Raw genomic sequence first — 24,523 nt, 5'->3', positions numbered from 1 at the left:
ACTACTGATGCCCAAGCTGAAAGGACTACACAGGACATTTCTGACTAGAATTGGGCCATAAAACTGGGGATGGGGAATGGACAGTAGCACAGCAGATTAAGTGCGCATGGCTCAAAGCCCAAGGACCAGAGTAAGGATCCCGGTTCGAGCCCTTGGCTCCCTACCTACAGGGCAGGGGGTCGCTTCACAAGAAAGACCTCTCTGTCTTCCCCTCCTCTCTCGATTTCTCCCTGTCCTATCCCAACAAAAACAACAATAAACAACAAGGGCTACAAAAGAGGCAGAACATAAGGATAAGGCTGTGATTTGAACCCAGGTCTGCCTGTGTCTGAAGGTTGAGTGCTTCTCACTTGGCCACACAGCTTTCTGGGGAGAAGGGCATGTTCGTAAAGAAGCGTCTCTCTCAGTGCAGAGTGGAGTCTTTTGACAACTCACACCCCAACCCCAAGACCCTTCGCCTTTAGGAGTGCCTGTAACCCCAAAGTCTGGAACCTGCCTTCCCCTCACACACAGCCACAATTCACCTCAGCAGCTTCTGGACTCAGCCATGATTTGGCTCTTCCAGTGTCTAGGGTGCAAACTTCTCACATTCATCCAGTTTGCTTTCCTCACCTCCCTGAGGAGCTGCCAAGGTGATGACAAGACTGGACATTTAAAGACGATATTCAAACATTTTAGTTCTTCTCCAGGAAATTACCCAGGGATAATAGCAGCATGCCACTGGACACTTGCCCAGGCCCCAGGTAGCAGAGGTGTAAACATCTGCTGCCTCTTTAGCCCTGGAAGTCTTTTTTTACAGTTGAGCAGGCTGCAATTTGACAGAGAAGAAAGATCAAAATTTGTCAAAGCAGAATCAAGAAGGAGGTAGCAGCCAATGGGGACAGGGGTACAGGAGAGAAGATGAGTGTATGACTCCAGCTTTTATAACAGAAACTCTGAAATCTAGGGCTTGGGAGGCAGAGCAATGGTTCTGCAAAAGATTTTCATGCCTGAGGCTCTGAGTTCCCTGGTTCAGTCTCCAGCACTACCATTAGCCAGAGTAGAGCAGGACTCTGGAATCTCTCTCTTGTGTCTGTTTAGTGGATCTTTGCAGGTTGTCTCCTTCTTCCTCTACATCTCCCCCTTCCTTCTAAATGTTTCTGTCTCTATAATAAAAACAAAAAGGGAGGAGGGGAGAGGGAAAAGAATGGCCACTAGGTATGGTAGATTCATAATGCAGAAATGTAGTCCTAGTGATAACCCTAGCGGGAATAAAGTAAAAATAAATAAACTAATTAATAAATTCCCGTTATGTGGAATAGGCTCTTCATTCCAAATGCCTGTGCTTTCAGTTGCCTGGCCCCAGAGCTGTGTGCTGTGAACATTCACCTCCTCCTCCTTTTGGACAGGGAGGTGCCATGAATCTCCTAAGAAGTGCATGCTGGGAGGGTATGTTTATTTTCTAAGCTGCACTTTCAGCAGTGCCCTCCACCTACCTACTCCTGCTAGAGCAAGCACATTCCTTCATTTCAGGAATGGGATTCTTATCACTGTTCTGTCTATCCATCGAGGATGACAACAAAAATGTCTATATGCATTAAGCCAAAAGTCTCACAAAACAGAGGTGAGGCTGATGGACAGGGTACGGGCTCTGTGTCCAGTTGGCTCCAAGGAGTGCATCCTTCTAGGGCCTCTGTCTCTATCTCAAAATAACAAGCAAGCAAACAAATAAGTAATAAGACACTTGTAGCACTGCTTCACTATTCATGAAGCCCCCATGCAGGTGGGGACCAGGGCCCTGAACCTGGGCCGTTGAGTATGGTAATGTGTGTGTTCTGCAAAATATGTTATCAACTAACCCCTCATAAAAAATGTTTTAGGGGGTTGGGCAGTAGTGGTTAAGCGCACATGGCTCAAAGTGCAAGGACTGGCTCAAGGATCCTGATTCAAGCCCCCGGCTCCCCACCTGCAGGGGGAGTCGCTTCACAAGTGCTGAAGCAGGTCTGCAGGTGTCTATCTTTCTCTCCCCCTCTCTGTCTTCCCCTCCTCTCTCCATTTCTCTCTGTCCTATCCAACAAAAATTACATTAATAACAACAGTAATAATAACCACAACAATGATAAAAAAAGGGGGGTGACAAAAGGAAAAAAATAGCCTCCAGGAGCAGTGGATTTGTGGTGTATGCACCGGGCCCCAGCATTAACCCTGGAAGCAAAAAAAAAAAAAAAATATATATATATATATATATATATATATATATGTATATATATATATATATATATATATATATATATATATATTTAAGCTTCCATGCTAACTAATAGCAAACTACACTTGAAAGACAGTTCTCCATTTCAGGAACTATACCTTATACAGCAATAAATAAAACTACTTTGCACTGAGAATTGGTGAAAGAGAAAAAGTCCTAAACAGTCACTTCACATGAGTCAGCTTCTGTCAGAAGTCTTTAATAGTCCGTTTTTTGTTTTTTTTTTTTTTTTTTTGCCGTCATTAGGTTTATGTATTTGTTAGAGACAGCCAGGAATCGAGAGTGGGGATAAAGAGGATGAGAGAAAGAGAGACACCTGCAGCCCTGCTTCACCACTTGGAAAGCTTTTCCCCAGCAGGCTGGGACCAGGGACTTGAACCTGGGTCCTTGTGCACTGTAATGTGTGTGCTCAAACAGGTGCACCACCACCTGGCCCCAATGGTCTGTACTTTAGCAGTCAACTTCCCAAGCATGTGCATTCCTAAAAGAGAGCTCCACTTCAGCAAATTGCCTCTTAAGTAAGTAGCTTCAGGCTCTTGAGTTAAGACAAAGGCTAATGCTAATTCTGCCCACAATCCCCCTCCCACCATCCGTTTTGTTTATTGGCTCTGACAATTAACAGTCATAATGGACCAGTATTCCCAACAGGTGTTGACCAAGTCAACAGCAATCTAATATATTGACCAGTGTATTCTTTTTTTTTCATTTTTAAGGTGTTTACCTATTATTATACTTGCTAATCCATTCAAACTGCAAGGTGGCCCTTTTCTTTGTAATTAGATAGCATCAAGCTCTGTTCAAGTACATTTAGAGGGCCACACCTATGGGTGTGTGTGTGTGTCCGGGGGGGTGTGCTCCAGGCTTCTCTCCTGTCCCCGTTACCACTCTCTGGTTTTGCGAGTCCTCATCTCACCTTTGCCAAGGGCTGGCACTGAGGGCTTGGACTAATCAGGGACCCCCAGGTGGTACAAAACGGGAGTCTGGGTATGGAAGTGAGTGTGAGCTAAGGCTTGTATTCAGCAGCCCAATGTGCCTCTAAAAACCTCAGGAAGGTAGGTAGAAGCCTGAGGGAGTCTTCCACTGACATACTTCCGGAGATAACCTTTCCTCAACCCCTCTATCCTCCCTGGCTCTGCAGCCTCTCCCCATCCAGGTGAGTCACCTTTGGGCTCATTCAGTATGGCCAGAAGGAACATTACTCACCTTCCTGCTGGGCCTCAGGCAAGCTAGCACCACCTTATGCTAATTTTACAAATGTATTTGAGGAAAAAAAAAGTTGGTTTAAAAAAGATCTCTCAATAATTAAGTGCCAAATTTAGGTGAATCTGAATTAGTCCCGGGGAACTGAGCCATGTTTCGACAACCCTTTGCTGAAATTCTGTGTGGAGTTAAAAGTGATTAACTGGATGTGGGGGGTGGGGGTGGGGTGGGGGCAGTAGCAGGTGTCTCTGCTGGCAGAGCACACAAATGACCACAGACTAGGACCTAGGCTAAAACCACAGGCTACCTACCACACGGGATTGCCTGCAGGGAGGAAGTTCCTCTCTCTCTCCCTCTCCCTCTCCCCCCCTCTATCTCTATCTCTCTCTCTCAAATGTGTTGCGTGCACATGTTATAATGTACAAGGACCCAGGTTCAAGCCCTTGGTGTCCCCTGAAGGGAGAACAAGTTTCACAAGCAATGAAGCAGTGCTGCAGGTATTTCTCTGCCTCTCCCACCCCTCCCAATTCCTCTTTCTCTATCCAATAAATAATGAATACATTGCAAAAATTTTAAGAGTGGTGAAGCAGTGCTGCAGGTCTTTCTCTACCTCTCCCACCCTCTTTCTCTCCCCTATCAATTTCTGGTTGTCATCAATCAATCAATCAATCAATCAATCAGTATGATAAGAAAAAGAAAGAATGGAGCATTAAAGACTTCTGCCAAGTTGCTGGTGAAATGGCCCGCTTGGATAATGCCCTGCTTTGCCACATGTACAACCCAGGTTCCAGCTTGGCCTTCACTGCACTGCAGAAAGCTTCAGTGCATGTGGTGTCTTTCATTATCTTTCTGTCTCTATCCAGAATAAATCAACAAAAATTCTTTAAAAAAATGTTCCTAGAATTATCATTGTGTAGTGAACATATCACCCTAGTAACTATAGTAACCGTAATGCACCTGCATAGTGTGATAAAGACAGAAACATATGTATACACAGGGTAAGATGTCAACCCAAACCTGATTGGCCAATGGAGATGTAACTCTGAAACCAGAGGAAAACTAAGTCTAAGTAAAGGCTCAGAAACCAGCTGGATGAAGCACTTTCACCGTTACAGTCCCAGATGCTGCCAGTGCTGCTAGAGACTTAAGCACACGCGGCCAGACTAAGTAACTGCTTCCAGGGACCCTTGCTCATCCGGTCACGCCAGTGGACAAAGGACCTCCAGTCTGGCAACACAGTGAATGGTGACCATGTCATGAGCCTTACCTGCCAACAGCTATTAAGTAAGGAGAGCTATTGGGTTGACTATGTGTTGTGTTCTACATCACCTAAAAATAAGTAAAAATATTACTGCTTAACCCCAACACGCTCTCCGAGTGAGTCCTTGCTCTAATCCCTTCCTCTTGGCACATTGTCATGGGAGGGTCAGTCAAATCAAGTGATTTTACAGGTCATAATTGGCCTTCAGCCCTGGTGTGAACCACATATGTTTACCACTGAATGCATATTATTTCTGCTTTAGAGGAATGTAGAAAGACTAACTATGACCATCCTAATTCAGGGACCATCACAATTTTTGAAAAACAGAATAATGCAAAGTCAGATGGCCCAAGAGTTGCTACCTCCCCTCCTTCGCTTGCTAGCTGTAGGCCTTTCATGTCCTATGCCTATTTTCTCAGCTATAAAATGGGGTGGAAAAGGGTACGTCTTTCATAAAACTACTATGAAGAATGAGTTAGAGTGGTCCAGGGGATGGTGCAGTAGATAAAAGCTTTGGACTCTCAACCATGAAGTCCTGAGTTCAATGCCCAGCAGCACGTGTACCAGAGTGGTGCCTGGTTCTTTCTCTCTCTCTCTCCTCCTATCTTTCACATTAATAAATAAAATATATTTTTTAAAAGAATGAGTTAGCAACAAATTTAATCCTGTCTATAGTGCACCATTAACTCTGGTACAACAGACAAAGGGAATATGCAGTGTTATCATGTGTGGCACAATGCCTCTTCCTTTCTTCCTTTCTTTCTTTCTCCCTTTCTTTCTTTCTCCCTTTCTTTCTTCCTTTCTTCCTTTCTTACATAAAATATGAGGCACTGAATACTTACGCTAAAGCAAATGTTTGTACTTAGAGCTATGGGCTAGGCAGTTAGAGAACTTGAAGGTTTACATCTATCTCCCCTCTGACATGTCATATTAACAATGATTTATGAGAATATAAATCAATAGGATTATAATTTCACACCTTTTCTGCCACTGAATGTCTGTGTCCACCCGCTACCCCCCTAGGTAACCACTATACTGCAGATCAAACTCTGACATTGTGCTTAAACAGTTCAAGGAGCTCTAAAAGTATATGTGTATATATAGCTTTTCAAACATCTAAGTCAACTACAACTTTAGGTCAGACAGATCAAGACCATTTGGCCCTGTCAGTATCTAAAATAGAAAAATGTTCAGACACCACTAAAGGCCACCAAGAACAGTGAGGTCTAGTATGTTACTGTAGATGCTAACAACTGTATTTGCTTAGAAAACAAATCCCCAACTAACCTGGTTATAATCACAATTAATTATTGCTATTCTAAGCTTTTTCTAAGACCTCAAGAAACCCCTTGCCTTCTATTCAAGATCTTCATTTCTCCTGGTCCTGGGACCTCTAGGACTATGCCCACATTTCCTGATATTTCTTCTCTCTGATTCTTTACTGTCATACAATCTATGGTGACCTCAACCAAATCACTACTAGTGCTGCCATCCCACATTATGTTGCTACTGAATTTTTACTGTGGACTGTAGCCAGAGATACTAAGCTTGACATGTCAACCTCAGGACTCTTCAAACTTGGTGAGATCTTTTCAAACACATGGGACTACCTATATCCACTTTAGATGGCACATAATTTAAAAAAAATTATAAATACTAGGTATGAGGTAACATTTAGGGTACTGGGTACAGATGTATATATAGCCATAAGCTAGGAGCAATTATATAACTCAAAGTAATAGCATTCAATAATCCTAGATTGAGACCTAATAAACTTAGAATCCTAATTGTAGTTCCGAAAGAAGGCATCATAAATTCTCTAACTGATTAGACTTAGACAAAATTATCTTAGCAATCTAACATGCCCAAAGAAAACAGATCTCAAAAACCTAATTCTGGTTGAGTTGAACAAATGACACTCAGTGAATGAACAACTGGGAAAAAAGTCTAAGGTCATCAGACAGAGAGGGGCTACAAAAGTTGGATAAGGGCAAGTACAGGCTCACTTAATAATGGCCCTTTTGGTCACCTTCTGGGGGCAGGGCTATGAAGCCGCAGCAGCTGTGCTTCTCACCTCTCCTCTCCCAGATCAACTAGTAAATACCAAAGGAGACCACCTAGGACCACAACAAGGCAGGACTAGAATGACTTCAGGAACCCACCAAATCACTGGTGAGTGCAAACACATGTGGCTTGTGGACAGAGAGGAGCCCAGGGAAAGATTAAGTGGCTGGTAACATTCCGGCAGTTTACCAGTTATGCAACACCTACAGCCTGTTTCACCAACAAAAAGACAGCAGGAGGGAAGAGAGGACTCCCCTAAGACTCACCAAATGTAATTGTGAGTCTCCATTGCTATGGCCTTCAGGATCTGGAGCAGTGGGGGGGGGGGTGGGGAGTGGGGAGAGGAGGACCTGTGCTGACACTAGGGGACAGAGAACTAAAGGGGAAACCTAGGAGAAGATATAAACCTAGGTGGCCTAGCAGTGGGGCTGTGAGAGTATCTTTGCATAGCCATTGGATTATCTCTGCCCCACCCTGCTTTATCTCCTGGTCAGCAGATAGTAATTAAGCTAAGAAGCCTATTTATAGTTTAAAAGCCTTCAGGCTCCCAGAGCCTACAGGAAAGAAAAAGAACAAAAGTGGTTTTTAAGCTCTAACTCAGGGATTAAAATACTATTGAAACAGCTGTTAATTTCCACAAGTGTGAACACTTTAAGTACCTTAATTAGATACAAGTAAATCTAGGCAAGAGTGATCAGTAATTTGAAAAGTACTGACAGAGGGGCCTCATAACATACTGCATAAAATGGTTAAATCAACAAGAAGAAATATTGGAGAAATGAACTAGGACAAGAGTCCAGTTAAAATTCCCCCAAAGGTTGAACCACAAAATAATGAGGCCAACATCCAAACACTAGTAAAGGAAATAATCATAGGAGTGAGTAAAGAGTTTGAAAGAATTGTCACCAGAAATGCAGAAACAAGAAATGAGACTCTGGAAGAAAACACTAACTATCTCAAGGTTATTAGAGAGTTGAAAGATGAAATAGCTGAGCTAAGAACACAACTAGCTGAATAAGTTAAAACAGTATTAGAACAGGGTAACAAAGTAGATGAACTCCAGAAAACAGTAGAGGGGAGAGAGAATAGAATCAATGAGGCTGAAGACAGAAATAGCAAGATTGAGGATGGATTAGAGACAACCAAAAAGGAAGTAAGAGATCTCAAAAATTGATTAAAAGATACTGAAAACAACAACAGAGACATACGAGATGACTTCAAAAGAAATAATATACACATTATTGGCTTACCAGAGGAATAAAGAGAGGGAGGTGAAGAAAGCATTCTTCAGGCCATAATAGCTGAGAACTTCTCTAGTCTAGACAACATCAAAGACATAAAGGTTCAAGAAACCCAGAGCATCCTGTTAGCGAGCATAAATCAAACCACCATCCACTGTAAGGAAGCAAAGATGTTTATTGACGAATTGCAATCCGGGCCGAGATGGAGACTGGCTGCAGTCTACCAAGCTCGACCCCGAACAGGACTCAAACCATACAATTTATAGGAATTCAGACTACACTCAGGGAGGGGGAGCACATCACCTTATCAACCTACATCCAATAACAGGCTATAGCAAATACAAGATCCAATCATTTCAAACTTAGCAAAAGCATGATCCATTCAAAGCAAAGCGCGGGCTAGTTTCAAATATAGTAAGATCACACAACCAATAGAATTCAACCAGGCAGGGTCGCCACATCCTCCTGCCATCGGCTATGACCACCCATCTGGTAGACAGCACACCACAAAGTCTGTTCAAAGGTCCTGATAAGGCTTGTCCCCATGCAGGGTCCTTCGAACAATGGGTGGCCTTCACTGATTAGATCCTGTTTATTCAAGGGGGAAGGGGCAAGGAATTTTCCACTTCACTCAGCAAGACAACTTAACTCTAAAGAAAAAAGAACTAAACAACTTAAAACCTAAAAAAACTAAAAAGGAACTTAACCAAGAAATCTACTTAATAAATCATTAATATTTAAGAGGGGGTTCCAATGTAACAGCATGTTATTGCCTGTCACACATCCCAAACAGAATTAACCCAGACTTAAAGACACCAAGACACATCATATTGAGAATGGAAAGGAATAAGGATAAAGAAAGGATCCTGAAGGCTGCAAGAGAAAAACAAAGAGTCACCTACAGAGGAAAACCCATAAGATTAGCAGCAGACTTCTACTCACAGACACTATAAGCCAGAAGATACCTGTCCAGTGCTCAGTGAATAAGGCTTTCAACCAAGACTACTGTATCCTGCCAGACTGTCATTCAGATTAGATGGAGGCATAAAAGCCTTCTTAGATAAGCAACAGTTGAAAGAATCAACTATCACAAAGCCTGCCCTGAAAGAAGTTTGGAAAGTTATCCTACAAACAGTCAGACCAACATAAATATGTCATATATCAGAACACTCTAAAAATATAAAAGAATGGTATTAAAATATCTTCAATCTTTGGTATCAATAATTGTCAATGGCCTGAATTCACCTATTAACAGCCACAGAGTAGGAAGCTGGATCAGAAAACACAACCCAATAGTATGCTGTCTACAGGAAACCCACCTAACTCAACAAGACAAACAAAGACTCAAAGTGAAAGGATGGAAAACTATCACACAGGCCAATGGCCCACAGAAAAGGTCAGGAACAGCTATTCTCATATCTGACATGATAGACTTTAAAATAAATAAAATTAAAAAGATAGGGATGGATACTACTTAATGCTCAGATAATCAGTCAATCAAGAGGACTTAACAATTATTAGCACTTATGTACCCAGTGAGAAGCCATCTAAATACATCAAACATCTACTGAAAGAGCTACAGCAACATTTTAACAGCAACACAGTCATAGTAGGGGACTTCAACATCCCACTCTCTCAACTTGACGGATCATCCAGGCAGAAAATCAATAAAGACATGAGGGAGCTAAATGAGGAGATAAACTAGAAGTATTGGACATTTTCAGAATCACTCACCCCAAGAAACTGGTATACATATTTTTCTCAAGTCCACATGAATCATTCTCAAGGATAGACCATATTTTAGGCCACAAAGACAGCATCAGCAAAGTCAAGAGCTTGGAAATTATCCCAAGCATCTTCTCAGACCACAGTGGAATGAAACTAACACTTAACAATCAACAAAAGATTAGTAATAGTCCCAAAATGTGGAAGCTCAACAGTATACTAGTTAACAACTACTAGGTCAAAGAGGAAATAAAGTAAGAAATCAAAATGGGTTGAACATGCAGGAGAATGAAAATGAACCACTATATTTCACCAAATACAAAAGTAAATTCTAAGTGGATCAAGGACTTGGATGTTAGACCAGAAACTATCAGATACTTAGAGGAAAAGAGGCAGAACTCTTTTCTGCATAAATTTTAAAGACATTTGAATGAAATGAATCCAATTACAAAGAAGACTAAGGCAAGCATAAACCTATGGGACTACATCCAATTAAAAAGCTTCTGCATAGTAAAAGAAACCACTCCCCAAGCCAAGAGACCCCTCACAGAATGGGAGAAGATGTTTACATGCCATTCATGAGACAAGAGTTTAATAAAAAATATATATATAAAGAGCTTGCCAAACTAAACAACAAGAAAACAAATAACCCCATCCAAAAATGGGGAGAGGACATGGACAGAATACTCACCACAGAAGAGATCCAGAAGGCTGAGAAACACATGAAAAAATTATCCAAGTCTTTGATTGTCAGAGAAATGCAAATAAAGACAATGAGATACCACTTCACTCTTGTGAGAATGTCATACATCAGAAAAGGTAGGAGCAACAAATGCTGGAGAGGCTGTGGGGTCAAAGGAACCCTCCTACACTGCTGGTGGGAATGTCAGTTGGTCCAACCTCTGTGGAGAACAGTCTGGAGAACTCTCAGAAGACTAGAAATGGACCTATCCTATGATCCTGCAATTGCTCTCCTACAGACATATCCTAAGGAACCCAAGACTCTCATCCAAAAAGATCTGTGTACATATATGTTCTTAGCAGCACAATTTGTATTAGTCAAACCAGGTGTCCAACAACAGATGAGTGGCTGAGCAAGTTGTGGTCTATATACACAATGGGATACTCAGCTATAAAAAATAGTGACTTCACCGTTTTCAGCGGATCTTGGATGGAGCTTGAAAAATTCATGTTAAGTGAAATAAGTCAGAAACAGAAGGATGAATATGGGATGATCTCACTCTCAGGCAGAAGTTGAAAAACAAGATAAGAAAAGAAAACACAAGTAGAACCTGAGCTGGAATTGGCATATTGCACCAAAGTTAAAGACTCTGGTGTGTGTGTGTGTGTGTACAGGTCCAAGAAGGATGACAGATGGCCTAGTGCTGGTTGTATTGTTATGTGGAAAACTGGGAAATGTTATGCATGTACAAACTATTGTATTTACTATCATATGTAAAACATTAATTCCCCAATAAAAAAATTAAAACAAATAATGTCCCTTTTGGTCAATATCACACCACCTTGCCATCTGGGGTCTTGGATTCCCACACAAATATGATGGATGTAGACCATTAATGGATCCCTCTCTGCACCCCCACTGGTCACTTCTATCAGGAACGTCATCATAAGCCCTCCTGTGGGCCCTCTCAGGACCTCGCCCTCACCACAGAGCAGCTATCGTAGGGGCTGTCCCAGTCTCCAATGGGAAGCTGGGATATCCTGCCCCGTCACTTGAGGAAGATTGGTTCTGAAATAAGTGCAGTCTGCACTGTTCCCAGCTGTGACCATGAGTTGTGAGCTCAGACCAATAGGTACTTAGAGGTTACATAGGCTCTGGTGCCAAATATACATATATATTTCCTGGAATGGGTTTATGGAGGTAAATAATTAATTCTTCTTCTTCTTCTTATTATTATTTATTATTTAATTTTTTAATTTTTAAAAAATATTTATTTTCCTTTTTGTTGCCCTTGTTATTTTTTTATTGTTGTTGTAATTATTGTTGTTGTTGTTATCGTTGCTGGATAGGACAGAGAAAAATGGAGAGAGGAGGGGAAGACAGAGAGGGGGAGAGAAAGATAGACACCTGCAGACCTGCTTCACCGCCTGTGAAGCGACTCCCCTGCAGGTGGGGAGCTCAGGGCTCGAACTGGGATCCTTATGCCGGCCCTTGCGCTTTGCACCGCAAGCACTTAACCTGCTGTGCAACCACCCAACTGCCGGTAAATAGTTAATTCTATCCGCAGAATATTTTCAAGAATGGGAGATACTCTCTGCCCTAATCCAACTCTCTAGCCCTTTTCTCTACTCTGACACCATCATCTCAGACAATGTGTTTATCCAACTTCTTGCTAGCTATCAAACTCAGGCAGAAACTACCACAGTTATGGGTACCTAAAAACATGTCAAAAATGGACTCCCTAAGCTTTCTTCCAGCCTAAGATCCCTAATCTTATCTGCTATGTTCCTACTTTTTGGTTCCTGTTCATTAACCATTTTGTCTCATTCTGTGTCTTTCCAACCTTCCAGACACTAAGTTACAGGCACTACCATGATTCTATCCTGAGTTTCCTGGGCAGAGGACCTCATCAAAATATCCTGGAACCTCACCTCCCCAGATCCCTACCCTACTAGGGAAAGATAGAGATTGGCTGGGGTTATGGATTGAAGTGTCAATGCCCAAATCTAGCAGAGAAGCAATTACAGAAGCCAGAACTCCCACCTACTGCACCTGAAAAACAACCTTGATCCATACTCCCAGTGGGGAGAAGTGATAGGAGGGAGAAGATAAGAGGGCTGTTTACTCCAGCTCCACCAGGTCCCAGAGAGAGGATGAAAAGGGGAGAGATACTTGGATGTATTAATAGGGGCATGTGTGGCTTGGAGGGGAAGAGAGGATGGGACCTGGAAGGAAGAAAAGGGGGCAGTTATGTACAAAAGTAGACAGATAGTTGTAGAGACAAGAGTTCACCCACGTCTGTAACCTTGGTAGAACCACACTAGTTTGCAAAGAGGGACTTGGAATTCAGAACTCTGGTGGGGGGAATGATGTGGAGTTTTACCCTTGTTGACATGCAATTGTGCCACAGGCTCTTTGGAATATAACTAAAATATACCTACTAGCTATCTACGGAATAGAGACACCCTCCCAAACTCTTCATCTGCACTATTCCAGCCTTTAGGTTCATGATTAGTCAACAACTTGTTGGCTTTGTATTTTAACTCTCTTTTCAGCCACCAGGTTCTAGATGCTACCATGATGCCAAACAGACTTGCCTGGACAGACAACCCCACCAATGTGTCCTGGAGCTCTGCTTCCCCAGAACCCCACCCTACTAGGGAAAGAGAGAGAGACAGGCTGGGAGTATGGATAGGCCTGTCAACTCCCATGTTTAGTGGGGAAGAAGTTGCAGAAGCCAGACCTCCCACCTTCTGCACCCCACAATGACCCTGGGTCCTATTCCCAGAGGGATAAAGAATAGGAAAGCTATCATTGGAGGGGATGGGATACAGAGATCTGGTGGTGGGAATTGTGTGGAGTTGTACCCCTCTTATCCCATGGTTTAGTCAATGTTTAGTTTTTATAAATAAATTAAAATTAAAAAAGGGGATTGCAGAGAAAAAAGAAAACAAAGAAAAAATAAAGAAAGAGAAGCTAGAGCTGACTCTGGCGCCTACAAATCTGGGAAGCTCAGGCACGCAAGTCTGACGCTCTGCGTGCTGAGCTATTTTCCCATCTGCCACATGATTTTAACTTCATTATACGATTATCTTAGCATCTCTGTTGATTCATTGGCTAGAGACAGGCAGAAAGCAAGAGGCTGACAGAGTGAGAGAAACAGAGAGACACCTGCTGACCTACTTCTCCACTCACAAAGCTTCCCTCTTTGCAGGTGCAGGCAGGGGGCTTGAACCCTGGTCCTTACATATTGTAACATGTGTGCTCAACCAGGTACACCACCACCTGGCTCCTATTTTTTTTTATTTTAAATCAATGTTAGAGATGTTAAAGAAACAATAGATGAAAAATTCACCTTGGAATTGCTGGACTGGGTGGGGGAGTGGTGGTGCACCTAGTAGAGTGCACACACAGCTACGTGTCCTGTGCTTGAGCCCTCATGTCCCGTGTGCAGGGGAAAAGCTTCACAAGAGGCGAAGGAGGTCTACAGGTGTGTCTCTTTCGCCTCTCTCTCCCACCCCTTCTCTCTATTTTCACCACCCCTATCACCATCGCCACTCCCATAGATAACCAACCACTATAGTTCTCTGAAAGTCTTAGAAGTAGGTTGACATTTTGGCTTTCTTTCCCACATTTGTATACTTAATTCTGTATGTTTGGCATATGGGTGAGAGCGTTCTATAATCACCCTCCACCTCTTTCCTCAGGGAGGAAGCTTCTCTAGGGGTACACTGGTGCTGCTGAGTTTCTCTTTCTCTGTCTTTCACTGTCTCACTAAAAAATAAAAATAAAGGCTCTGGGAAGTGACAGAAGTCGGGCAGGTACAGAGCCCCAGTGGTAACCCTAATGGTCACAGGTATACACACACACACACACACACACACACACACACACACACACACACGAATAGGCATGAACACTTACCTGGGTCAGCAGCATTGAGGTTACCTAACTTTTCTCCCTGACCCTGAAGCACCCCAGGTGACAGATTGACGGCCTGTGTCCCACATTAGCCTGGCATTAGAGTGGCAGGGCGAGGGCCATGGTTGGGAGGCAGTTCTCCTTCAGCACCCTTGTCTGCTTACCATCGGTTTGGCCACCACCCCCACCCACACCAACAGCTCCCCTTGGCTCCTACTTGTTCTCAGAATCAGCATGGAATCTGCCTGGCTTGAGGCTAAACCACCTTTCCTTTCCTGAAAGTACCCCAAACTGTTTGCAGGCTTGCTTTTTGCAGCCAAGGCCAGTGCCAGTGAACAGCATTGTCAAATGGGATCTGGTGTTGGTATGCTTCTAAATTCTGCTTATAAGACCTTCTGTTTTGATCATCACCTTAGGTTCGCTTTTATTACTTACGATGTGGTCTATTTACATAATCACCATTTTACCTGGGTCTCGCCCTGACTGCAGGGTATTGGTTTAATCCCCACTGGTTAGATGGAAGCTTTCTGTATATTCTGTTTGCACTCTTTTTTTGCTCCACCCCCTCTCCTAGTTATTTCCTTTCCCTTGTCACTTCTGGTGAATAGCCGCATGAAAGGCGATGAATCTGCTTAATAAATGAGATACTGCTTCCCAGCTCAGCCATGAGTCCCTGGTCGTCTCTCTCCCGCTCACGAAGCTAGACCAGCAATCTGGGATGTGGGGGGACTGTCTCATTGCTCCCCAACCCCTACCCCTGGGATCTGACAGTCCCCCCCACACACACACACATCCTAGATCCTATTTTGACAGTGCTGTCCATTAGCACTGTGGCTGCATTCCCTTCTTTTATGCTACAGCACTGACACTTTTGCAGCATCTTTGAACTTGCTGGAATGAAAGTGAGAGCAGGGAGGGGTTTCCTGACTGAAAAACTATAATTAAGTAGTCTCCATTCATTCTGTCTCAGATTCAATGTGTCTCTGGCATTAGGGAGTCTATGATGGAAGATTCTAGGTAATTATAGCAGCGAGAATGACTAAGGTGGGTTTGCTATGTGCCAAGCAGCAGTTTCTGACAGAAGTCTTCACTGATTTAATCCACAGTGTGGCCTGTGAAATAGGCACCCAGCCTTTAGCTTATATAGGCAGCTAAGGTAGATTGGGGTTTGCAAACTTGTTCAAAGTCAGACTACTGGGAATCAGAGACCTGGGATTTGACCCTGGCACTCGGGCTCCAGAGTCAATGCTCCTACCATGCTCTGTTGTTCTAACACCACACAAAGGAAACCTTTGCTCACATTTCTGGGACTAAACGGATCCAGTGGGGCCAGATGATGGAGCACCTAGGTTCAAGCCCTCAGTCCACACCTTCAGTGGGGAAGTTTCACAAATGGTAGTGTGGTAGGTGTTTTTTTTTTTTTTTTTTTTTTTTGCCTACTCTATTTCCTCCTATCCTTCTTAATTTCTTTCTGTCCTACCAAATCAAATTAATAGATAGATAAACAAACAAGCAACTAAATAAAGGGAGCCAGAGGCAATTTTGTTTGTTTGTTTTGAGTAGGGACATACTATGTTAAAAATCTGGGCAGTGCAGGTTTTTTTCTGACATTCCAGGGAGCAGAGTTCCGGCCAGGGTGGAACTGCGATTCTGAACTGGTCAGCTGTTTTTGTTTTTGCCTCCAGGGTTATCAGTGCTGACACTACAAGTTCACTGCTCCTGGAGGACATTTTTTTTTTACTGGATAGAGACAAACTGAGAGAGGAGGGGGAGATAGAGAGGGAAAGGAAAGATAGCCACCTGCAGACCTGCTTCGCCACTTGTGAAGCTTCGCTCCTGTAGGTGGGGAGCAGGGGCTTGAACTGAGATCCTTATGCGGGTCCTTGTGAGGGTCCTTGCCCCTGTGCTTAACCAGCTATACAGGCAGGAGGTTTTGAGCAGAGCCAGTGATCAAGGGAATGAAGACAGATACCCCATGTGCCAGAAAGCACATATGGTCACGTCCTCAGACTTTAGTCTCCAGTGCCAGGAATGCAACTCAGCGGCAGCTAGCATTTTACAGAGGAGGAAGACACAGCAGTTGAGGGTGGAGTGTCACTAGCATGTAGAACCGGTTCTGAGAAGGCCTGTAGTGGCCCCGGAGATGGGTCGGCGGCAGGCACAAAGCAGAGGTCCCAGGGCTGCACCTGCGTCTCCTCTCTGTGAAGTTGTAGAACTGCTGTTCTTTCTCCTCTCTGTGAGTGATCTGAGTGATTCCCCCAGAGGGACATTCCTGAAAAGCACTTTTTCTGAGAGTGTTCTTTGTCCTCTGGACAGATAAGAGCCCAACTCATGAAGCAAATATTATCTGAGTTCTAGGAAGGGAGGCGGGGGGATGATAAGAATACTGAACCTGGGGGGACGGTTAGGGGCCAGCTGGGCTGGCACACCTGGTAGAGTACACACATTGCCATGAGAAGACCCAGGTTCAAATCCTCCAGTTCCTACTTGCGGGGGCACAACGTTGCGACAGTTGTCTCCTCCTATCCCTTCTTACTTCTCTCTTTCTCTGTTTCTCTCTATCAGAAAAGGAGAGAAAAAAGAAAGGGGAAAAATGACCCCCGAGAATGGTGGTATACGTAGGCACTGAGTCCCATCAGTCACTCTGGTGATTAAAAGATAATAATAATACTGACCTGGGAAACAAAACACTGAACATTGACTCTGCTCTTTGTCTTCTGGGAGAAGTAAGGCCCTTGTTGTCTTTTCCCATCTCTGTTTCTGTACACGGAAAGGACACAATTCAGATTCCTTCCTGTGGCTTCCAGAATCACTCAGTGGAGACTGTGGTGTGTCAACTTCCTTCAGGGCTGAGCCATTTCTCTCCAAAAATGAAGAGTGTCCCCTCACCAATGGTTATATTGCCTGTCCTAGCGTAAGCTGCCTGGTGGCAAATACGACTTACTGCAGAGGGTCAGGCCTGGCTTTGAACAGGACAACTGCTGGGTCACTTAGCTTCTGAGCTATTTCTGGGAGCAGCTGAGACTTCTCTGTGAGAGTGCTTAGCACTATAACAACTTCTAACTTCTCTTCCTCCGCCTTCTCTTTAACCTTCTTCTCCTTCCTTTTCTCCTTCTCTTCCATTATTTTATCATTCTTGGCAGATGTTTGATTTTTTAATTTTTTAAAATATTTATTTATTTTCCCTTTTGCTGTCCTTGTTGTTTTATTGTTGTAGTCATTATTATTGTTATTGATGTCCTTGTTGTTGGACAGGACAGAGAGAAATGGAGAGAGGAGGCGACGACAGAGAGGGGGAGAGAAAGACAGACACCTGCAGACCTGCTTCACTGCTTGTGAAGCGACTCCCCTGCAGGTGGGGAGCCGGGGGGCTTGAACCAGGATCCTTATGCCGGTCCTTGTGCTTTGTGCCATGTTATTATTATTTTTTAGTAGTACAGAGATAAATTGAGAGGGGGAAGGAGGAGTAGAGAGGGAGAAAAACAGACACAGCACTGCTCCACTGACTGGGAAGCTCTCCACTCCACATTTGGGGGCCGGAGGCTTGAACCTGTGTCCTTGAACATTGAAGTGGGTGTACTCAACCAGGTGCACCACTGCCTGGTTCAAGCTGTGTACCTTCTTTTTCCTGAATTTCTACTTTCTTTTCCAAGCTGTGATGCCAAGTAACCCTTGTCCAGAATAACCTTGTCCTCCAGCAATTATTCTGCTTGCTAAACACGTCTCCGCGCCTGTCTCTGAGGGCACCTGAGAGGAAGGCCCCAGTGACCTGCTCTTCTGGGACCTTCCAGGCTTTGAGGTTTACTTCACTCTCTGATGCAGCTGGATAGTCCTTGCCTGTGTGAGCCTCACCAGGCTCATTCCCGTCTCAGGGTCTCTGGCTGCACTGCTTTAAGCCCAAACCTATGACAATATAGAAAGCTTTCACGCTATGGTCACCTTCTACTTGCTCTCTTTTTCTGCCTCTCTGATTTGTTCATTTCCGTCTTAAAAAATATAAGAGCTTGTGTCACTAAATTTAGAGTCTTCTTCAGTAATTTAAGACCCTTAATTACATCTGCAAAAGTCCTTCTCTCTTTTTTCCTCCTCTCCCTACATCTCTGCCCTCTTCCTTTTCCTTCTATCATTTTTTTCTTTATGGGGGGGCGGTTAATGGTTTACAGTCAATAGTAAAATACAATACTTTTTACATGTGTAACATTTCTCAGTTTTCCACATAACAATTCAACCCCCTCCAAGTGCTCCTCTGCCATCATTTTCCAGGACCCTCACCCTCACTCTGACCCAGAGCCCAAGTCTTTTACTTTGGTGCAAAAAAAAAAAAAAAAAGACAAAACAAACAAACAAAAAACAACAAAAACACCATTTTAAATAACTGAGTAGCATTCCATTGTGTAGATAGACCACAACTTTCTCAGCCACTCGTCTATCTGTTGTTGAACACCTGAATTGTTTCCACCCCATCTTTGCTGGACACTGAACAGAAACTGCTACAGGCAGAGGACCCATGAGGAAACAGATGTCTCCTTTCACTGCTTCACACCTTACTTCCCTTTCTTTTTTTTAGTTATTGCCTCCTCTGCTTAGAGAAGGATTGAGGGGACCGGGGACTGGAACTGGCAAGATAGCTCACCCGATACGGTGCTGGCTCTGCCATGAATTCAGCCCATATTGGAACCCAGACTCCAATGCACGTCGGGGAGCTTCAGCATTGTGGTATCTTTCTCTCTCCCCTCTGTGTCTCTTGTATTCTATTTGGCAAAAAAGCCATGAAACCCTAGGAACAATAACATCAAACATTCTTAGGACAGAGAAGAACTGAGGTCCTTTTCCTCACAGCTTGTCCCCATACCCAGCCCTTCCTGAGTCAGACACAGAGCACTTGGCAAGTGGATACGGAAGTCTGTAAGTGCCACTGGCTGAAGGCAGGATGCCTGCACTCCTGTCCAAGCCCCTGCTCATGACAGCAAGAGCCAACAGGCTCAGGAAGCAGCAGGTGAGTCTGTAGCATGACCATGGGTGGGAACTGAGCTGTCCGTATGTGTCTGTGGGGGTGTTCATGAATGTGGTATGAACACATGTGATATATATTGTGTTAGGTGGGTGGTACCTGTTTTGTGTAACATGTGTGTGTATGTGACATCCATTAATGGGAAGCATGTCTAAAAGTAGCAGTCTGAGTGCAGAGACGCATGTTGTGTGTAATACACATGATGTGTCTGCGGTATGTATTGGGTATGCTGTGTGCAGTGTGTGTGTGTGTGTGTGTGTGTGTGTGTGTGTGTGTGTGTACGTGTGTATGGGAGCATATGTGAGAATGTGTGTATGTGACTCAACACAGTTCAGTGGTAGTTATCTGGCAATCCTCAGATCCAGGCTAGAGATTCTAACTTCATTGCTATTTATTATCATGTGATCACTTGATTTTTTTTTTTTCATCAGGTTTATTGCTAGGGATCACTGCTTGGATGACTTCTCCAGTCCTGGTGGTGGTATTTATTTTTATAGTGAGGGACAGGAAGAGATAGAGAGGGGGAGAGAGAGAGAGAGCAAGAGAGAGAGAGAGAGAGAGAGAGGCACCTGCAGCACTGCTTCGCTGCCCCGACTCATGAAACTTCCTCCCTGCAGGAAGATGCCGGGGGACTTGAAACTGGATCCCCCCGCCCCACCTGCATTGTTAGCACCACACCTGGTGAGATTCCACTCTGCTCAGCTCTTAGCACTTGACTTCATAGATGCTCAGGTTTTCATATCAGCCAAGTAGGCATACATGTCTACTCCACAATTCTGTTGTGAGGACTAGAGAAAGTGTATTTAAAATAGCTGCTATCTTGGGGTTCATTAGTTCCGTTTCTGAGCTAATTTACTTCAGTGCTCGGGTGTTCATCACACTCAGGTGAAGTGTCCTGCAGGCATGAGGCTGGATTCCATCCACTAGTCCTGTCCTCAGGCCCTTTGAGTCAAGAAGAGGACAAGGAGCCAAGGGCTATTGAGCCAACTGTGACCCAGTGACTCCTTACTGTTCATATGGATTTTTTTTTTCCTTCTCAGGCTTTCAAGAGGCTTTGGTAGAATTTTGGACTTAATGGAAAGTTATATTTAATGAATAATTTCACTGGTCTTCAGTGATCCCTCTGCCTAGAAGCATTGGCTTTAGCATTGAGGTCTCCAGTGCTAAGGTCACAGAGGAAACCCTTGATGAGCTTGGGCATTTCTTTATTTTCAAACATACTTCCCTGCAAGACCCAAGCAGTGTCCTGGGACAGCAGTGATGATGAAAATGAAAATAACCGACTTTACTGTGTGTCTATTTGGTCACAGACTTTGGAGCAGAAGTATTGTCTGCTGTAGCATTTCATTCCCACAGAAGTCCTCGAAGAAAGTAGTTTTCAACTGAAAGTCACATACTTACTCTGGGGAAATCACATAATAATCATGCACAAAAACTTTTGTGCCTGAGGCACCAAAGGTCCCAAGTTCGAACCTTAGCACCACCATAAACCTGGAGTTGAGCAGTGCTCTGGGGAAAAAAAAAAAAAAAAAAAATATATATATATATATATAGTCAAGCATTCAGCAAAGTCTAAAACTTCTTTATTATTTAAAATTAAAAGCTAAAAATAGAACTTCCCCAATCTGAAAGAAAAAAAAAATCAATGAAAACTCAGTACTAATTAGCAGTGAAAAATTGAAAGCTTCCCCCTAAAGACCAGAAACAAGACACTGATATATACTTACATCACCTCCATTCAGTATCACAACACATTCTAGCTAGTCAGGGTACTTGGGCATGAATAAAGCAATCTAAGATGTGTATCTGTTGTAAAGGCAGACAGATATCAACCCATTGCTATCGGCTAATCACATGACCTTGTGTATAAAATCTCTAAAGAATCTATGTTAAAAGCTATGGCAAATAATAAATGAGTACACTAAATTTTTATAGAAAAAAAATCTAAAGAATAAATTGCATTTCCATACATTAGCAGTATCCCAGAAAGGAATCTAAGGAAACAATTTGATTTATAGTAGCATCAAAAAGGACAGACTATTTAAGAATAGCTTTAACAAAAGTAGTGCGAAGTGTACGATCTGAAAACAGCAAAACATTATGTAGGGGAATCTGTATGTAGTGGCAGAAGTGGTGCAGCACATAAAACACATGTTTTGCATGCCTGAGACCTTCAGAGCAATCCCGGGTACAGCCTAGACCTGAGTGATGCTCTGGTCTCTCTCCCACTCATAAAATGCACAGATGCTTTTAAAGAAATTATGTTGAAGAATATTCAGAGAAGTGGAAATACATTGAATGTCCATCAATCAGAAGGAGTGAGATCATTAACATGGCAGGACTCTTCAAGTTGATGTGCAGAACCAACACAATCCCACCTGACATATTTTTGAAGAATTAACAAGTCAATATCAAGATTGTTTTCTATGGACAAGGGAACCATATAGCTAAGCAAAGTAAAAAAAAAAATAGAAGTGAGTCCAGAGTTTAGATAGCTCACTTTTTCCACTTTTAAAGGTCAATACCATTACAAGATAAACCAAGGCACATTGAAGCTCTAAAGAATTTGAGTGTATACCAATTTAAAGAGGTCAACACCAAATCTAAAGTCAGGGACACTCTAGAGAGAACGGTTTGCAGAGAAAACTTGAAAGAACATCAAGGAAATTATTTTACTAGCTACAACCTAGGTCATTTCTTTATTTGGAAAAGCTTAGCTGCCTTTGTTCGTAAGTTCCTACTCTTTTTTTTTTCTTGTAAATGTTGCAGCTTTCATTTTTATTACTATTTGTGATTATAGTAGGTTACAAGATTATAGAATTACAGGATATACTTTCACACCACACTCACCACCAAAGTTCCCCACTTCCACCCACCCCCTAAAGACCACCACTGTTCTCACAAGTTTTAGAAACAGTCTGCTTGCTTGTGTGTATGTTTTTCTTTTTTCCAGTTCATGTGTATCAGTTTTCTAGACTCTACAAATGAGTGAAACTATCTGGTAGTTGTCTTTCATCTCTGTCCTTATTTCACTAAGCATAATCACCTCTAGTTCCATCCGATTTGTCCCCAAGGACACAATGCCTCAAAATGGATCCTGTGTACATTTTTGTAAACTATTCAGAATTAGAAATGCAAGAATAAAGAGAAAGTAGTAGATTCATAGTTGCATGAGACTAAAGAGGAAGGCTGGGTGTTTAGCAGATTGATAGCTGACTCACCCTGGGTAGTGTGAGGTGTGATGGGAATGCTTCAACACTGAATAGACCAGGTCACTGAGTCAGATAAGCTCCACACTAGTGGATTCTGCAACTAGGGGTTCAACTGACAGATGATACAAAATGAGAGCTATGTAGTAGAGGCAGTTGATTGCTTTATTTATTGGAGCCAGGCCTTTGCAATGCTCAGATTCACCACTCCTGAGCTGCTTTTTCATTCAGATATAGGGACAGAAACAGAGGAAGAGACACCACAGCACGTGTGCCTGTCCCATAGCCTGTGACATGGTACTGTCCCATAGCCTGTGACATGGTACTGTCCCATAGCCTGTGACATGGTACTGTCCCATAGCCTGTGACATGGTACTGTCCCATAGCCTGTGACATGGTACTGTCCCATAGCCTGTGACATGGTACTGTCCCATAGCCTGTGACATGGTACCTCCTTGTGGTCCTAGGACTCAAAAGAACCCTACTAGGTGAGCTGGCTCTCTGGTTCCCCAGAGAAGATAATTTAAAAAAAGCTGAGTTAACTTATTCTCCTTTAATGATGAATATATTGATGATAAAAACAAGCTTAATCTCTTACCAAGGGCTTTCCCACCCCAGGATGACTGACACATCTAACTTGTCTAATGTTGCCTTAGCTCATTGCAAGAGGTCTGGGACAAGGAGGTATGACGTGAGAAGGGGACTCTGGCAGACATTTGGGATAGCTGAGATGTGCCAAAATAGCCCACCTCCTTCCTGCTGATGCAACCAGTGCTAGGCTCCTCTCCAAGTCCTTGCTCTCATCTCTGACCTCCTGCTGGGTCCAGGCTGCCTCCCTTTCTTTGCTGGTACATACTTTTGGCTTGAACTCCACAATTCTAAGCTTTCCAACTGAGGTTTGGAGTTGTTGGAAGGTCAAGGAACCTGGGACCAAAGTGACATTTATCTATTGACAGAAGCCAGATGCTGCAGAGGATACAGTCATTATGAAAGAGAGAGATTAAGTGAAAGGACTGGAGCCTAAAATCTTCCCCCACCACTGTGCTGAAAAGGCAGGCAATAAGCTCACGGTTCTGCCTGGATTTGATTAATCTCATCATTTTCTTCCAGCCCTCACCCTGAGAAGCTGAGTATCCTGAACTGAGTACCTCTTGAATGTTTCCCAACTGGCCCACGGGAGCCTCCAGGAGCAGAAGTAAGATCCTTCTCTCAAGGAGATGAGTAGGCTATTTTCATCTGTTATAAGGCCCCAGTCTTGTTGTTGATAGGCAATGGAGCTTGTGGCTTGGTGACAGTTTATAAACCCAACTGAAAAGCACTTTCTCACTACACCACACCCCAAACAACAAGACTAACACATTTTAGCAATAGTTTGTGTCATCTGTCATGCCTTAAGCTGCTCTTATATGACTGAAATAGTGTCTTATATACACAGGATATTTAATCCTTAAATGAAGGCTCTGACATTCTCTATTCTTGCAAAGGAGGAACGACTGTTCAAGGTGTGAGTGACCAACTAATCACACAGGAGGTCTTGGTGGAAATGTCTTGCACTCATCTCTCATTTTAATCCCTCTTTGTCTGTTGTGATTACTAATTGTCCTGTGGCAAAAAGGCTAGCTCATCTGTGAGAATCTGGGTCAAGAGGTTAATTTAGTAGCTAATGTTCAAGAAGAATCAAAAGATTTTGGTGAAGGGATCTTGAGTGAACAGTTAGCATCAGCTGCAGCAGCTGACCCTGGAGTCTGTTCTCTGAGGCCATTCCGTTTCTTCCTTATGACCAGAAGCCAGTATGGTAGTAACCACTGATCTCAGAAGTTTGGGGTTGGAATTGAACTCTTCCCTTTGTGAGAAGTAGGTTTACTTGTTTCTTTTTTTTTTTTTAAGTTAGTTATGAGAGAGAGAAAGAGAGACAGAGACAGAGACACACAGAGAGAGAGACAGAGAGGGAGAGAGAGGCT

The sequence above is a fragment of the Erinaceus europaeus genome, chromosome 1 (assembly GCF_950295315.1).
Source record: "Erinaceus europaeus chromosome 1, mEriEur2.1, whole genome shotgun sequence".
NCBI lineage: Eukaryota > Metazoa > Chordata > Mammalia > Eulipotyphla > Erinaceidae > Erinaceus > Erinaceus europaeus.
This window is presented reverse-complemented; position numbering follows the sequence as displayed.